We start from the raw sequence: 13,286 nt of genomic DNA on the forward strand, positions 1-13,286 counted from the left end.
ATATCGGTACCATCGATACCTACGGCGATATGTCACTGCTTTATAAGAACAGGAAACAGCACGTACACCGATCAATCACTTCCGGTCGATCTTTCATTTCGTTAATTACATCGCAGGCGCTTAGAGGCTAACAAATTAAAACCAACTTATACGTGACCTGCTTGTGAAGAAAAAATATACCGAGTTCTTCCCAACGCTAGCGTTGATACAATTATGTTATAACAGTTTTTTCACCCAATTGTTCAATTTTGGTAAGAGGTCAATGTCCATCAAAACCAGCTCTAATTTTTTCCATCAAATTCATGGTACTCCCAACTCTTCCTTTTTCCGAATGAGTCATTACGCGAACAAGTCGGCGTCAAATTGGTCGCAATCGGTTAAAACCGCATAAAACCGCATGATCTGTTAGAATTTTGAACCGAGCTAGATATAGCAGGATACATTATATTTGCTTACCGAACGAGGAACGGAGTTCGATAGCACGTTTAGCATATCCCGGGTATCGTAATCCGGTGCATCTTTGGGCTGGGCTCGAATCGGTATCCGGAACCTGATGCACGCGATACGGAAAGCGCAGGGTGGATATTATACCCCGCACAATGGACCTGAAGGGTCCGCCGGGGTGTGAGGAATAGCGGTGAGGGAGGAAGGGATGGGGGGGGGGAGTGGTGTTCGAACAGGTAGGCCTACATTATGCGTACCTACACCTATAATGCGATGCACACATGGAGTGAGCGATCAACCTAACCTAACATCCGAGCTGAGGGCCAGATGCGAGATCCGCGGGACCGGAAGAAAGCGTTTTTTTACTTTTATTTCCCTCGTACGAAATTCGGGTCCGGGAGGCGAGGTAAAGGTGCGCGTTTCCTGTCCCGGATTCGAATTCGGGATCTTCCATCACAAGAGTATATATAAATAGTACATATCTCGAGATGCGGTATTAGATTCCTGGGGGGTTGGGGGAGGGGGCATGCATGCATACCATATCGTAGTTTCTGTTAGAACAGGAACTCGAACAATTAAACTGCACAATGGTTCGTGGCGAGTTCCTTTTCAAGATGAACAGGATGTGTCCCATGCGTACGCCTTGCCGTACTTAACGTCCTGTGCACCGCGCCTCCTTTACCCATTATCCTGCGCCTCCTTCCGCTCCCCAAAGCCGGAAGCTGCACCTCCTCTTTCTCCTCCTCCTCATCCTCCTCCTCCTGATGAACGTGGTTCCTGACCTAGGACGAGTTTGGCGCTGGTCAATTCGTCGTCCGCTTCTCTCCGGTCCATCGCCTCGTTCCCGTGGTGGAGGTGGGATGTGGGGGGAGGAGTCGCTGCACCTACGCGGCAGAATCCCATGGTCAGGAAGATGCAGCCGCCTCCCCCTCCTCATCCTCCACCGTCGGTGTGCCTCAGCTGCCCGACCTTCCCACGCTGCTGCTCCTCTCGCCCTCTCCGCCTCTCGCCTCGTCCCTGCAAGGTCTTTTGGCCCGCTGCAGCGCTGTAGAGGCCAAAGGGAACCCGGGAGGACCGTGCATGGGCCTTTTTTTCTCTCTCTCTCTCGGTTTCCTACAAGGAACCAAATGAAAGCCAACGGGTTACCGGGCAAGTCGCGGACGCCGCCGTCCGAGCCGATGATGATGATGATGATGATGCGGCTCCCGCTCCCGATGCACCTTCCGCGGCTCTCCGCGTCAGCTGCCCGCGAAACCAGGCATGCTCCCACGCCTCGGCATCCTCCCTGCCCAATTTACACCGGCAAACACCCCCGCAGTCTCGGCTTGGGTCCGCCCTGCGTATACGAAGGATGTATCGCTCCCTGTGGTGGCGATTTTTCGGATCTGTATACCTGTATGGAACGCGAAGATGCGCAGGTGCATCTTATTCCGGGATCTCAACAGCTCTGCAGCCGGTTAATGTAATACGGAACCGCCTCTATTCCGTGGGAATTTCATCGATGTCGAGGTGATGGAGGGGTGTGCAGTTTTACATGCTCCTCTACACGCATTGCCAGAGTCAGGGGTGGACTGGTGTCAAAGAAAATTATAAATCACAACCCGTTGTGACTTCTGCGGGTCCTCTGACTCGATATAAATATAAAAATACAAGTATGAAAGTCAACTCGATAAATTCAAAGCGTCCCAAATGACCACGCATTAATCTAATTGGATCGTGGACTTTAACTCGACCTGCTAACACAAATCTGTGTCTTAGATTTGACAATTAGCTTGCGGACAGACACTTATACAGATTTTCTTAATCGAATAAATTTGAATAGATTACTTCCCGTTCATTAGTTTCATTAAATATAACGACTTTAGGTTTCTATCAAAGACATCTAACTTGTGATCGGGATTTTGACGTTAATTTCTTCCTACCATGTCCGCGTTAGACAAAATTGTAAGCCTATACCTAAAAAGTTGAAAAGGGTATCCCTGGATGAGAGGGACCAAATACTCCTGATTCGAGATTTTCAAACTATCCGTAACACAATAGCCTCCTCCATCCTCACTGGGAAGGAGAGGGGGGGATGACATTTTATGTATTCGATTTTTTATCTCAGAAATGGTGCTTATAATATTAACAATAACCTTGTAAGCATATTTTTTTTTTTTCTGATTGCGACATATGAATTGTTATTAAAAATGCCGTTCCGAGAAGAGCCGTCACTCGGGTCGAAAGATGAACGCGTGTCGTTATCGTTGACCTTCGTATCCAAGATTGACCTTGTTCATCAACGTTGAGGTCGAGAATACTTCTGCAATATTTACAGAGTTATGGATAAGAGCATAAAAAAATATTATTGTCATCATTATCACCAGTATTATATTTTATTCAGAAAATCTGACTTTGACTTGTTGATGAATTAGAAAAAAAAAATGAAATGAAAAATTGTTACGGCTTATTATTTTTAACTCCAAAATAAGACATTGTATCAACTCAACGCTCTCGTATACAGGCCGGTGGCGAGGCTGGATATCAGGTAAAATAATATTTAAAAGGCAAATCTCGACATTCTATAGCTCTTCAGACAACTTTTTTTCAAGACATGATCGAAAATAGTGAAAGAATGGCAAAAAATGCAAAAATCTGACATAATTCGTGGCTGTAATATAAACCTAGAGCAATGAAATGACAAAAAAAAAGTTTTTGTTCCATCGATTAGCTTTCGAAACATAACGACTCCTCCAGAGCGGGTAGAGAAGGTTATTGTGTTTCGAACCACTGTGCACATATTGTTACGACCTAAGAAACATTTGTGAACGGACAGTTTGTAAATCTGGTAACAGAGGCATTTGGCCCGTCTTAATCAGGGATACCCTTCGTTGAATCACTTTCGACCGTACTTGCGATTTAAAAGTTCAGACGTAACGAAAAAAAAAGAATAAAAAAAATCACTCGAATTCGGCACGTACAGAAAGGAAGTGTTAATTTTTTTCAATATTCATCGCAGGCCTAATCACAGGTTATTTCTTTTTCCCCTGATCACGTTCAATCAACGTCCGAAAATTTCTTCCTTCTTGTTTTTATGTAAATATTTCAGTGCTTCGCATCGTTATACATTATATACTACCAGCTGTCGAACGAATCGAGACGAAACGAGACTAACATTAGCATATACTGCATTTGAAATTCGTCAGTATCCCCCCCTTACCCGGCGCCACGCGTAGCTATTTTCACGCGTAAATGCCTGTACGCGTATAATTACGACACGTACGTGTGACTGCATACGGGTTACAGGATACGGTAGGCGCAAGGTCTGCGTGGGACGATTTCTGAATGCGTTACGATACCGCGCAAGGTGCTCCGTCTCTCTAGGAATATTTTTACTTCCTCACCAGTCGCAGTCTCTGAACCCGTAAGCCGTCATCTGCTCCGTTTCGGAGTGACGTTAAAATTCCACCCTCGACCTTCGCGGCGTGGCTGCAACGCTCGTCGTTACGACCTTACGGACACCCGCAGCATCTTAAGTGTCGTCATCGTTCCTGCGGTGTCATCTAATTCACCCAAAGTACGTCACGAGGCTCGGCCTCAAAATTCATCGCGCACATTTGCGATAGAATGTACCTATCGTTAGTATTTCAGCACGGATTTGCGACGTCGCAAAAAATGCTGCCACCGTCGAGGAAAGTAAAGCATTGTTTTCAAAAAATTTCTTCTCTTTTCAGTTCCAATTTACAGCGTTTAAGATTCGAGCCCTGAAGGGCATTTTCAGAAAAGGTTCGACACACATCTTTTTCACATTCGCAGAATAATTTCACACCGCAATTTTTTTTCTTTTTAACGGGATAAACGGTTTATTACAGTTGAATAAATTGTCAATTATCGTGTAGATGAGAAAAGTTTATTCGATTTTATTACACTACATATTGTATTCGAATAAATGATGATTTACCTGTCTGATCTTCGAGAATTTTTTACTCACGCTGATAGAATTTGTTTTTACTTTCAGCGTACATTACTCTAAGCTCCAGGCGATAGATTTGACGATTGTTTGAAAACCTTAACGGCAGCTGAATTCATTTCCGCAAATGTCAAATATATAAGCGACTTTCTTTCTGAAAAGCGGTTGCAATTTATCGGAAAAAAGTATAAAAATTACGGAACAAGTTGGCGGCTGCAATGAAGTTTCAAACTGCTGCTTCGCTGCAACTGATGTCTTATACTCGATCATTTTAAAATGATTACGGCACAGTTGTGGGGGTATAACAAGTTTCGCGAACAACAAGAAGTAAACTGCGGGAAGAAAATTTTCATACAAATCCACCAAACGGTTGAAGGGATAATGATACATCTTTAAAAACATATGTGTTATCCTTCACCGTATAATTCTCATGCACGTGCAACAATTGTATGTTGATCGATTTCCCTCAAGTTCAATACACTCGCTCGATCAACTTTTGCGTCTCGCGTTTCAAAATTTTCGCTCGAAAATAGTCACGGAATGCTCAGATGAAATTCATTCACGCGGAAGTTAATTGAAGAATGTATCTATACATATGTACATACACGGTTAGAAAAAAAATGTCCCAGCAAGTCCCCCAAGCTTTTTGGGTTGATTTAACAATTTTTTAATGCATGACTCGGCAATAGAAAAATAAAAATTACAAATTAAACGTTGATATGACAGTTTAAATATTAAAACTACAAAAATTTGTGTCATGTTCATCAACAGAAATATAACAAATAACAGAAATAGAATGTCAATCTGCTGGGAGATTGTGTTTAGGTGAATTTTTCTAACCGTGTATGCACAATCGGGTCGTACGATAGATCATTGGACGTTTAAGACAATTTCCTGAGACAATAATAAGAGAAGACCAATTGCGTGTCTCGTGAATGAATTATCAGCACCGTGACGTATAAGTCTCAACGTAAAACGATCGTTAGATCGACGCTCTGCACACGTTATTAGATTCGTTTAGAATTGTTATTCGCCTCAGGAATCCGTGACGCGATCATGGACCCAAACTGAATGAACAATTGGTTAAACCTACCTCCAATAGTCTGCTTCCCAGAAATTAAGACGGTCATTGTCTGGACCGATCGTTATTCATACCAACGTTGCGGTATGTAATTAAAAAATTCCTTGAAGTCTTTCTTTTTTTTCTCAATCCCACATCTTATCTCCGATCGCGAAAATCAAACATCATACGAATTTCCCAGTGTCGCACTGTGCGTGCAACGCCGTCGTAATGACATGAAATTTACCCCCTTTTCTCGCATCCTCCCGCAGGAGACGGCATAACGGGATTACACAAGCAGTTGGCCGCGAACAACCCACATTTTCACCCACATTCTGAATCCGCGCTACTCTGCTCTCTCTCTCTCTCTCTCTCTCTCTCCACGCTGCACCGTCAACCCTTTGTGCGAATGTCCGTGGGACCTGGACGCACCAAAAGAACCGCACCTGGCCCGCCTATCGCCTGGGACCGGGGTCTTGCCCAATTCTTGGCCTTTTGTTTTTCGAACGAATTATAAACAAGTGGTCTCGATCTTGATGCATTTTTATTGTACAGTGTCTTTTTTTTAAGCTTCGTCGTCTTTTGTTCTAAGAACATTTTAGGATCATTCCTTCTAGCTTTTCATGCTGAAGTTATTATTTTCTGAAATTTTATTTTATTCGTTGATCAAAGAGTGTGACATTGAAGACTCGATAGTTCATACGGGGGTTTCATCTTTGCGTGCAAGTTATACTGTTTTTAGTTCGTCGCGTGGATTTATTACATCTAGTATATTTATATTAGGGTTGAATTTCGAATCGTAATTCTTATAAATAGACAGCGTTGTGATAGTATAAGTTTCTTCCAGAAGGTTGAATGGACTGTTGGAAGATTGAGAAAATTAGACATTGTCTCGTTTCGTAATTTCCTTCACGCTGACCCCTGAATTACCTGATTATAGAGTGGGATTCTTTTTCCCTCCCAAGGAATTTATTACACGGAAGTCGCAGCCACGAGCAGTTTTCCAGCAGCTAAAATGTACCAGAAATTCGCGCACTGGAGATTTGGCAAGATCCAAGAGAGAGTAAACAACGGCGCAAAAAGAAGTTGAAAAACAAAGCGCAAACAGCGTATTAGAAACAATTAATTATCGAAGTGGTATCGTGACGCAACGGGAGTCCCCAATTTCAGACGACTTTCACGGACCTCGACAGCATTCGCGCAGACGACCATGCCGAATTATATCATCCCGGGAAAGTTTCCCCTCCTCGTCGAACAGCATCATGCAATTACAACGATGCTGGATCTCGAACGTTATCCTAATGATTTTGACGATGAGCTGTGGAAATCGCGACGAATGACGAGCAAAAATTATTAACTTCGGGCGTACGAGCACCAGCTGGTACCTCGTAACAACGAGAGGAAATATTTTTGCCTCGCGAAACGTTGTAAGTTCAAAGCTGCAAACCACGGTAAAACCATTCTTTGAATCGGCGTCCCTTTGCAGCGTACCGTTATAACGAATATTGTCGGGTCGTTGAGGATGGCCGTAAATTATAAAGCCGAGGTGTCAACTGCAACTGGACATCATCTGGTCACCAGATACCGCGTAAATTTCAATATCGGTGTAATTACCGGACCTCGATCAGGTGTCGTCCTCGGAATAATTTCAGTATCCCCTTTTATGAAGCTCCGTTGTACGCGGTCGTAACCGTACGTTCTTCGTGTGCGTAAAAGTACAATGCCCAGGTAAGAGCATATGCGTTACAGAGATGCGTGTGCCCACCTATAACACGTACACGGAGTGTGCGCAGGTAGCCGACGGTATAATATTGCACCCCGGCTTCATGCCCGACGTCGCTCTATTGTGCTCTGAAAGCACCGCCGCGGGAACAAGTGACAGAAAGGGCCGAGTGTGCAAATGACGGATGAATTTCCCCCGCGTTGCAGAGGCAGGATAACTCGGTGCAGGCATTTTTCGATCGATCGATTGACACCGCGTTTCCGAAAAAAAACAACCTTTTTTCCAATTCTGCAAAGCATAAACTAAGCTATATGAATTTTTTCAGGAGTTGATGAATTTGGAAGAAGAATAAATTCGAGACATTTAGAAAAAGATGCTAATTTTTATTTCTAGGCTTTTTGAAAATGTGTGCAATTAATTAGCGTAAGAATTTTGCTAAACATCGTTTAACCTGCTTTATTCGAATGGTTCTGTGAAATTCGCAATCTTTGCGACTTGACTTTCGTCATCTTTCGTTAATTTGAAATATTTTAATTATTTGGGGTATAACTGAAACGATCGAAAATTACCGTGTTGTCAAACCATTTTTGAATGGAATTGTGGATACGTTGAATTTTTTTCTCGGACTGGTTATACACGAAATATGGCTGAAAGAAACGCAATTTCTTTTTAGTCGAAATCAATGTAAAGGTAAAATGCTTCAGTGCTAGATTAGAAGCTTACATCCATGAAACCTAGAATGCGAGAATTTCATGAGGAACAAGGCTTCAGTAATGAAAAAAAGAACAAGACTTTGATATCTTAGAGAAGTTAATGGATCTCTATAAATGAAACCGATGGAATGCTCCCGTTAATATGTAAATCGGCCGTATTAAAAATGTAACCCGCGTATAAGAACTCAGGCGATAATGATAATCACGAAATGTAAGCTAGCAATGTTTTCTCATGTTACCTTGTGTATTCTCAATTTCATCGCAGCTCATATAACTCTTCAAAGTTTCAAATGCATTCAGTTTTAATTTATATCGCACCGAAATTCAAACATCACGGCACGTGCGATTGATCTACAAATTTAACATGTATAACATCGTTAAAACAAATAAGGGCACTATCAGACCAAATAATTGCTCGAATGTTTTTTTTTGGAATTTTTCAATAAATAGTACCGAAGATGGCTGGCTGCGCCCAGCCGAAACGTCTGGAAAGAATAAAATTTTGGTTGTCCTCTTGTTTGACCTATTCTCCGGCGAAAAATGAAGCATGTGTCACAAGGGTCACAAAATTACACCAATAAATGAAACCGGACGTTCGCCCGAACTTTGGAAAAATTTGAAATGTTTTTTCGGGTGTATTTATAGGAGTTAGTAAAATAAAACGTGATATTTTTCATTCCTAGAAAATGGCAAGAAATACACGCAGAACGATTCAAACCACCTCCTGGGAATTAAAGCGATAAAAGCTATGCAAGAACTACACGGATAGATAAAATCGTATAAATTTGGCATTCGAGTAATCCCTAGGATTAAGATGAGGCCATTAACCGTGCTGGTGTACCGAACGTCAGTGACAATCACACAATGATTAGCGATCCTGAAACCATCAGGAAATGAGGCAATGTCGGAGTAACAGGATTTTGCAAAATTTCGTCCAGGTATAAGGATCGGAAGAATCGATCGAGGCCCTCTGCGGGGCAACTGCCGGAGGTTATGCCCACGTGGAAAGCATCGCGGAGCATTGTAGGTACTGTATAATGTATACAAGGTAGGTATGTACCTCGAGCAGAAGGTGTTCGACACTGCGAAAGTGTCTAGGGTGTGCAGATGGTAGAAATCTCGGGAATAAAGCTGAAGGAGGGTTGGGAAAAGGTTTTTTCCTCGGTCTTCGGGGGGTGGGGCATAGGGCCCAAGTCGGGCCTCAGCACCTGGTGATGTGGCTGGTGCAACAGATGCCCCTGTCCGCCGTCGGCCAGCCGAGCTCTCTATACCTGCAGCCTTGCGTCGAGCTCTGCACGCTGTGTTCCGAGTTATTACCAAATCGTTGCTATTACCCGGAGCAATAAATGCCAATTCGATATTGCCGCCGTTCGAACTCGGGATGCGGGCAATTACAACGCGACGCCAAAACAATTTATTGGACGCCGAGTGCACAACAATCGTACTTATTTACATAATTTTGTTTAAGATGATTATTTTCGACAAATACACCTCGTCTTCTTTTTTCTTACAGATATAATGTAAGTTGATTTCATACTTTGTCTTCATTTAGACAATTCTGCCATGATTCTAATTTTTTTTTCTTATATCACGCAATTACTCTCATGTAATTTTGAAAAAAAAAAAAATCGTACCAATTCGATAAAAACGTCCTTATAGAGACACTTTTGGAAATTTACAACGCCGAGAAAAAGGAATTACTTGACGCAGAACAAAAGGATTGCTTGAGCCAAAGAAATATTTTTGGTTTGGTTGACATATATATATATTATATATATATATTTTGTTGCTTAAGAATGAAATTCCGCTTCATCTCACCAAATCTTTCGTTGTTTAAAAAAAATCTATACCTACTATCCAGTCTACCCCACTAAATCTTTGATCGTTACCTTGAAAAATTTTTGTTTCGTCAATATTTCATTGAATTGAGAATCCTTTTTCTTCGCAGCGCGTGAAAAATCCCCCGTTTTTATCGTCACCTTTTTCATCATTCGTAGATGGGATAATTTAACGATATAAGTATCTTTCATCATATCCAGATAAATTCGTACGTGAATAATCTTATCTTCATCTTACAGACAATAATGCTAATTATGCCGTAAAACAGTGATAACAAGGTGTTTCTAGGTGTGTTCATACATTTGATCAGATCCGGGTGTCCTGACAACATTCGAATTCTCTCATTTGTTATTTTGCCTATTTCGTTGTCTCACGATATTCTTTCCGAACGGAACGTACCCTGTAAAAATATACAACGAGCAGTAACACCAAGTTGTAATTGGCCTCTGTCTTAATTAACGAATTTATAACAGCTCGTACGCATCTACCTGGTGTAGGTACAGGTAGGCAGTCGTAATATACGTGTGCAGTGCGAGTTTGTATTCATATTCCACTCGTACGCCATTAGTCGAAAGCATTTCTTTCGATACAAAGTTCGTTGCTCCAGTACCGGGACCCACTTCCTTCACCGCGGAACGTTGCCCTCGAGGGTGCCGGTTACTGCTTAATTTATTGATAATTACCCAGCAAATTCATGCATGCTCGGTCAATTAGCCACTATTTTATTTTACTCGTTCTTCTTCCATTTCGCAGTATGCAAATATCACAACGTACGGAAGATAAACTACAGCTAATTGGATGAAAATTTTCGTAATACATGAAATTGCGGACGGACGCGACAAAAAAATTTTATTCCAAAGTTTCTGCGAAAATATCCAAAATTCTAAGGCAAAAAAATAACAGGATCAAACTGTCGTTTTTTCTTCTCTATGCAACTGAAGTAAAATAACGTAAACAAACTTATCTCGTCACTATACGAACCGGAAGTTGATACGTTCCACATGTAAGCCTCGGTACTCGTAAAAGGGGAAATACCTAAGTCAAAATATAAGTCGCTCTTCAATCTCACACGTGAATCGAATTATCGAACAATCGCCCTGTTGTTCAGCTATGAAAATTTTCCAACCGCCTCGCCACTCGTCCCCTCTTTAAATATACACAGACCATGTATTTTTCAAGTATTAGAATTTTCAAAATATCGCTCACTTTTTGTCCAGCGGTAAGAATTCCCATATTGTTGTACGTTACATGTACGTATATTTATAATGTAAGCGTGCACGCGTAACCATTCGCATGTCTCGCTTCAAGTGCATATGTGTAACATGCGCGCCGAGAACATATCATACCCGTATAGCTTACCATCGTGTAATAAATGAATGCCGATGCTCTCATACTCGAGGAAACAATCTCACAATCTCTCTCTCTCTCTCCCTCTCTCCCCTCTCTCGCTCTCGCTCTTCCTCGAGGAATTAAATTGAGTTACGTCAGGTTGGTCGGACCGGAGGCACGCAAAAAGTCTAGATCGCGTTCTGCACGATGCACAACCGGAGGGAGCCGCGCATCACGCACTGACAAACGGCCCGATATGAGGTGCAGGTACACGTATAGGTTTAGGTATGTGCAGAGTTCATTTGTGGCGTGACTGCCAAAAATACGCCCCTGCGCCTAATTAAAATAAGAATTAAAGAATGGGCGCGATTACCGTCCCGTCCCGCCGCGTCGCTCCTGCAGATGCTTTCCAAAGTCACCAAAGTCGGTTCATATGCCACGGAGCATTATAATGCCTGTACGAAAACATTGCGTGCTTCCTTCCAGTTATAGACGGTGCTCAAAAATTTCCAATCCAAATATTTTCACTCGTTATTTCCCGCTACCTTTTCTTATCGTGTAAAATAAATTTCGTTCGAAGGCGCTGAACGTTAAACTTCGACCACGTGCTAGATCTCAATCGAAAAAATCGTAACATTACCAGGGTATTTCCCCAGTCAACGAGTGAGAAACTTTCGGAACGCCCTATACGAATGCCTGAAAAGCGCACAGGGCACCTTCCATGTGGCGCGTTTCGTTTTTCTTAACGTAAGCTGGAAGGGTTGAGCAACCCTCCTCCCAGCGCAGTTCCCTAATAAGAAGCAACCCTCCGAAGTAGCAGCCCGGGAATTATTAATAATATCAACAGCGCGGGGTGATCGGTTATCCTTTTCCGTCTTTTTTCGCTCTCCTTCTCATTTTTTCGGCTGCTTTTCTTCCCTCCTGCTTTCTCGCTATTTCATATTTTCTTTTTTTATCCCTCCCCCCCCCCCCCCCCCCGCCCCCCTCTCTCCCTCTTTTCCGCAGTTCAGACTTCGGAGGGTCTTGGACAAACAGGAGGAAGCGGGGAAGCAAGGCCGCCTTATGGCGGGACCAGAAGTCCCTCTATGATCCCGGGAGTCAGCAGTGCAGCGCGACCCAAGAAGCCCCAACTGGCAATCTGGTGCCGTAATCTTGACGCCGATACCTTTCGAGTTTCAGTAGTCTTTTCAAATCTCGTATACACGAGTCCACACCCCTTAATAACACATCCCGCGCATCGCTGTAATCCTACGCAATCGTTACTGCTCTCCTCTGTCATCACACTCATGGGACTTGATGCAAAAAAAGTATTCGTGCTTTTTGTACGACTTGCGTCAATCGGTTGGAAGTGCGTCGCGGAACCTGATCTTCAAAAAGCTTGAAAAAAAATGTATTCAACACGAACGACAAATCAATCGACGACTTACTGTGAAAAACTTTACAAGACTGACGAATACCGTAAGTGAGTTATTAGGGTAAGCTTGGCTTTTGTACCATTATACCGATTGTAGATACGAGAAAGAGAAATAAGAAGCTTGTAATAAATAAAAATAAAAATTGACGAACCGCTTAGTATGCTATTGATAATGTGTACGACCTGTGAAGAGTGCGTGTGCGTGTGTGTGTGCGTGTGTGTGCGTCGGTATGGTACACGCGGTAAAGGTGCGTGGCGTTAATTAGAGACACGTGTACGGTTTGATTCGTAATTGAGATAAGCGAGGGGTTGTAAAAAAGGAAGAGAAACCGTGAGTGTTCGAAAAAAAGGTACGTAATATAAATTAATTTACGAGAATCTCGGAGAAGGCTTGCGAGAGTGGAATTACCGAAGGCGTAGTTACAGCGGGATATCCTTCAGGTACGTCCGTTGCTCGGGGTCCACTGCCTCGAGGCTTCTCAATTTCCATCTGCACCCTGGCACACAAACGCACACACGAGGGTAATGGCGAACGCGTCTTTACCCACCTCGAGCACTCGCAGTCAGTAGGTGAGGCATAAGGTGGAAGAAGAAGGAACGAAAGGTCTCTTAGGTGATGGGCAGAAGGATAGGACAGCTGCGGATGCGTGCAGGAGGAACGGCCCGAAAACCCGGGGAATCTTTTCAGCGTTACCCAAGCCCGAAGAAGGACTCGCTGCCTTCCGTTTCCTTTCTCTATTTTTCATCCCAGAATGCGTACACGATCGGCTACCCTGGGAATAAATTTTTATTATTATATGAGAAGATTATACCGG

At 42.9% G+C, this 13,286-nt stretch overlaps 1 protein-coding gene across 1 annotated transcript in view; it reads right to left on the bottom strand.

Annotated features, from left to right (window-relative positions):
• The window catches only part of LOC124179768 (neurogenic locus protein delta), an 81,349-nt gene that overhangs the window by 45,810 nt on the left and 22,253 nt on the right, over window positions 1-13,286 (bottom strand). The gene's annotated exons all lie outside the window — the stretch shown is intronic.

The sequence above is a fragment of the Neodiprion fabricii genome, chromosome 4, assembly GCF_021155785.1.
Source record: "Neodiprion fabricii isolate iyNeoFabr1 chromosome 4, iyNeoFabr1.1, whole genome shotgun sequence".
NCBI lineage: Eukaryota > Metazoa > Arthropoda > Insecta > Hymenoptera > Diprionidae > Neodiprion > Neodiprion fabricii.